Source organism: Hyposmocoma kahamanoa, unplaced genomic scaffold (assembly GCF_003589595.1).
Source record: "Hyposmocoma kahamanoa isolate Upper Pololo Valley unplaced genomic scaffold, ASM358959v1 64, whole genome shotgun sequence".
Lineage (NCBI taxonomy): Eukaryota > Metazoa > Arthropoda > Insecta > Lepidoptera > Cosmopterigidae > Hyposmocoma > Hyposmocoma kahamanoa.
Genome location: NW_020653852.1, coordinates 10,257,799 through 10,263,530, shown reverse-complemented (window position 1 = coordinate 10,263,530; position 5,732 = coordinate 10,257,799).

Sequence of the window (5,732 nt, the reverse complement as noted above, 5' to 3'; positions counted from 1 at the left end):
TGTGTGTGTGTGTGTGTGTGTGTGTGTGTGTGTGTGTGTGTGTGTGTATGTGTGTGTGTGTGTGTGTGTGTGTGTGTGTGTGTGTGTGTGTGAGTGTGTGTGTGTGTGTTTGTGTAGTGTAAAAGTGTGGGTGCATTTGAAAGAAAGAAAAAGAATTTGGTAATTATTTTATTGGTCTACGAATTGGATAAAAGAATATTAATAAAATAAATTCGTGTTTTATGTGTTATTGTCATGCTATTTATTATAAGCGTACCTTGAAATTGTGATACGAAAAGAGGATACAATGTGAAGGTAACTGTAGGAACCCAGTAATGAAAAGTAGGTATCAACTTGTGCGACCCTAAATCACATTAACCCTAATAAAAGTAAGTGCTCACAACGCTTTGAGATACTACGTTAATGTCAAAACCACAAAGTCCAAAGTGGAAAAATCCATCTAAAGTTTACGAAATCTAAGAATGTGTCTTGGTGACAATCAATAATTGTGAAGAAATAGTTGGTTACCTTGATCAATCATCGTAGAGATTAACTTACTCAGAGAAAGTATTTTGAATTGGATTTGTTCCGAGTTTTGATTGTTGTATATTTCTACTTTATTTGTTTGTATTGCATACATTCCTGGACACACAATTCGAGTCACTTTGCATTTTTATTCTTAAAAAACTAAATTACAAAATAGAAATGACGTTTGGTATACCAGTTTCATAATTGCATAATGGTATTTGACCAATCAAACATTGTTTAAGTTAAGGGCATTTAATAACAAAAATGCAAGGTAGGTCAAATTATGTGTCCGTACATTCTATCACTATTACTCAAGCCCTCGGCCACACTCCAGTCCATATTGGGCCAGCAGGGTGGACCTTATAACCTTAAAATTCCTTAGAGAAAACCTTGCCTAACAGTTATATCTAATCCAGCGAAGTTTTCTTGCCACCCACTCAAATTGCGAACGAACGAACGGAATTACTTGGCCGTTAACCGATATGCACGAAATTTGATTCTAGAACGTAAAACACAGTCCAAGTTTTATAATTTCGATCTGTGGCAATTGAGATCAGAGGTTAAAAAACATATTGTATAATTGAACAATGTTGCAAAATAATTGAAAAAAGGAAAAAACAGAGATTTATTGTTATTTATTTGTTGAGCGTTAGCAATAGAGCTAATAACTTAATATAATATTATATAATACCCCTTAAACTGGAATTTAACTCGTTTAGAAACTGTTACTACAAAAACTGCCATTTTTTCCCCATTTTCAAAAAAAAGGAAAGACTGATGCGTTTCGATAGACAAATAAACATTCCGCATAGTGATTATTACATTATTATTATTCATAATATACCTAAATTATAAATATTGTTTTGTTTATAACCGGATGTATTAATAACCGGAGAACTAGCCAACTAAGAGATAGGCAATTGCGTTAATTAGTACGTAAAATATTTGTGATATCGATACTACATTCCTTCAAAGGATTTTATGACCCCTACAAACACTACATCGATTCAATTTAAAGAGAAATGTGTCACTCCTCAACTTTCATTCTAATTAGGTTGTTTATTCTTAGAGGTGTGAACCTATAAACTAGGTAACAATGTAACTTTTATTCTCTTGTTTTTATTCACATTTTTTTCCTTTTCTATTGTTAACTTTGTCTATGATTCGTAAGCATATGTACAGCTTTAAATGTATGTAAATAAAGTTCATATTCGTATCATATAGTATACTATATGTATCATATAGTATAATAGTTCGACAAAATTTAGAATAACTGCTAAAATGTTTTAAAAGCAGTTATTTCGGAAATGTATTTCAAATTATTGTTTTTTTTTGCGAGTCACCTTTTCCGCCAACTGACTTCGAGGGTCAACGTCACTCGAGTGTTTTTAATAACATTCAATAATGCAGTCAAGCTGTTCATTTACGTGTGCAATAATAATGATAATGTGCGAGACATCTTTACCAATTATCTGGTCCCAAATTAAATTAAGGAATCCCGTGTACTATGAGTTGGTACGCATAATGCACGAAATAACGGGTACTAAGACCAGACCCAATTTCAACAACAAATCATCAAAACAAACCCAAAAAAAAACAAATATAGATGTAGATCCAAAAAAGTATTTTCATTAAATTTTTATTGAATTAATATTCAATTATTTTTTGTGAAATTACTCCACTAGTTTGTTATAATTATTAATACAAAGATCGAACACTCAGAAAAAATTCCTTCCGGATTCCGACCGGATCGAAGGAATTTTTTCTGAGTGTTTTTTCTGAGTGTTCGATCTTTGTATTAATAATTATAACAAATATTTTCATTTTTAATGTGTAACAATCGTGAAAACCTAAGAACTCTTTATTTAACGCACACACTAGGGAAAGCCTGTGTCGCGGGTGCCATGGACACACATATAGACAACCACAAATTACACCCAAATTCACGAGATAAATAAATGTAGGCTATACAAATATTTGTCCCGGCACTGGACTCGAACCCGAGACCTCTGCGTGGCAGACCAGTATGGTAACCATTCCGCCACGGAGACAGTTTACTATATAAGTTAATTTTTTATATTGATTCAGTAATTTTTGCAACAATGCAACTTGAACAAAGCGATCTATTTCAATGCAGTTTATCTGCATGATTTATAAATCATTGAATATACTCAAGCACAGGCTTGGCAACAATTAAGCGCATACGCATGTCCCACATTGAGCTTAGCAAAATGACAATCCATTCATTACACAGTGAGCAGTTGAAGCGTGAAAATTGTCCCGATTCCGTGCGGAATGGTGCCGGTTGGCGATTGACTACCATTTCCTTTTCATCCGTCAATGTCCTATTTCATTTCCGGCCAAGGTGTTTGATCTGCTTGAAAATATTTTTCATCCACTAATGAATATAAAATTTTCATTAAATTCTCTACAATATAATATTAGAGCTGCGATGCACAGTGATTCCTATAATATTAAAAAAAGCACGTATCGCACTTGAAATCAAATATAACAAAAAAAAAATAAAAAAGAACTGTCGCAACTCAAAAATTGGTGCGGTATTGAAAAATACAATTTGAAAATTTAAAAAATATAGAATGGATCTTATAATGAATATTAGGATTATTTTTATTTATATACAATACTCAAATTATCCATTTATAAACGAGAATATAAATTGATTGGTTTCGTTCGTAGTTTTTTTGAACTTGCAATCATGTTTTCTAAATTTCAACATTTTTGAGTTACGACAGTATTTGGTTTCTTGAGATATGCAGTTCCAGTATACCAAGTACTCGAAGGATTTAGAGATAAATATATTTTCAGTTACTTTTTTCACACAAATCACGTAACAATATCATTAAGTTAAGAAAAAAGTCGTATTAAACAGTCACAGATTATATTTTAGTAGCAGCAGAGCTCTACTGACTCTACGAGCTCTTTTTCAAAGAAGAGTTCATCTAGGGAAGTACCGCCACCTTACTTATTTCTGACGCCAAGCAGTAATGTGAGCATTACAGCGTTCCGATTTTGAACGGTAAAGGAGCTGGTCAAATTACAGGCATTATGGGACTTGTCAACTTATGTCTCAGGATGACAAGCGCAGGGACAGTGCCCCTCATATTTTTGTAATTTAAAGCTTTGAAGGGCCCTGCAACTGTTATGGACAGACGTGTCGCTTACCACCAGGCGTACGACTTGTTTATCCCGTTACTTGGTATTATAGAATAAAAATAAATAAAATTTCGTCGCTTTACTTTCTCAAACTAATATCTTAAAATACAAAGTTACTGAAATGAAAAAATGGATATTTACAAATATACAAATATTGCAAGCTGATTTCACATCATCTTTCCCTCATTTACAAACTGGATTTACCTATTCTTAAAGTAATGCGTCCAAATTGACACCCTTGATAAGAAATTTAAAATAAATAGAAAGCTTTGCCATCTCCTGAATAATAACTCTTTCTAAGATACGAGTTTGAGAAAGTAAGGCATCGATTTTCTTCTCTCAGTCATACAACATTACAACAAAATCAATAATAAAGAAACATCACGGAAATAAACCAACTACATTTGCTAAGAGAGACAAAAGACGGCAAAAATCATTCCATACAAAATATATTATTTACTTCGCGGCTATACATGGGAACATCTGCCAGTATTTTGGACAACGAAGTCCCAAAGCCATTCATCTAATGTAAGCCTAGTATTGAAGCCATTGCCGCACGTTAGCCCTGTTTATCTTTTGAAATAAATAATCTATTTGATAAATTGTATATTTATTTAAGGTCATATGTATATATTTAAAAGAGGTTATAATTAATGTGAGGTCATTCCGAAAACTCTACATTACCAACAACTTTTTAAAACTGATTGTTTGTAGTCGCGTGCAATGAAACGTATACAAGCAGGTAATTAACAATAGTTTTTTTATTAGGAAACAAAATCTTTTAAAATTTCATGTAATATTGCCAAATACATAATAAATTATAACGACACAACAGACTACACCGTAGATTACTCGAAATTAATTTCGCTGGATATATTAGACTTATTGTTACACAAGCATAGGAAAAAATACCAGAGCAACTTTGTATACCTATTATTAAATGTGTCAATAACAATTTATGGACACGTAAGATTCCCTTAACTCGTTAAGAATTCCCTTATACTCCATAAAAACTACTTCAACGCAATTTTCCCGTCTAGCCTAGTAAACTTGTTGAAGTACTCTACAAGAAGTCATAGTTGTTCCAATAGTCGTCTCCCAACCGTGTTAGCGCTAGCACGCGCCAGAAGTATACAAGGGCAATCTGGCACGCGGTATGCGTTCGAACGTACGCGCACATAGTTTTCCCTAAACAAATTGGACGAAAAAGTTTTTTCCAAAACACACGCTTTTATAGAGATTTGTATCAGAAATTAAAGTGACAGTGGTAGTTATATATCTACGACAAAAGCTTATTTTGAATTTTGAACTGACATTTTCAAAGCTTTTCCTTTCGTTTTTCGATTTGAAATTTTCAGGATTTTTAAAGTGAATAAACAGTGGATGTTTGGGTCTTTTTAGTGACAGCACACGGTTAAGGTTAGTTCTACTGTACGTTCTAATAGAATTTGTTGTTGCTAAAAAAGATAATCACTTGTGTATTTAGTAGGGTCATTGTACTCGTGGAAATGTTACGTATGTACGATTAGTTACAGTATTAAAAATAACAATGTTGGTACATCTTCATAAAGCAATATTTAAAAAAATGTTTATGTCTATTGATTTAATCGTTGTTTGTTATATTAAACTTTGTTTATATTTGTATTAAAAGTATTTAGTCAAAACAATCAACATAGTCAATTCTAAATCGGACCGTTTGGAATTTAAAATTAAATTAAAATTGAACTCTAATAGTTATCTAATATGAATTAGTGGTTTACCACTTGAATGTTTCTTTGAAATATACTATTAGAACCTTGATTTATACATAAACACGTAAGCATAGCCTGCTTTATATAATTTAAAAGCTGTCACTATTTATCAGTCCATCAGAAGTTAGATTACAAACCAGACGCGTTCAATATCCTTAACCCTCTGAATAATTATAAGTCAGGGTTATAATAGAACTTGGTTCGGGCGCTTTATCTACACGATGCGATGTTACAAGTGTTTATTAAATTTATCGTTACTCTAAATTTAACAAACTAAGTATGTGATTGTTAATTTACATT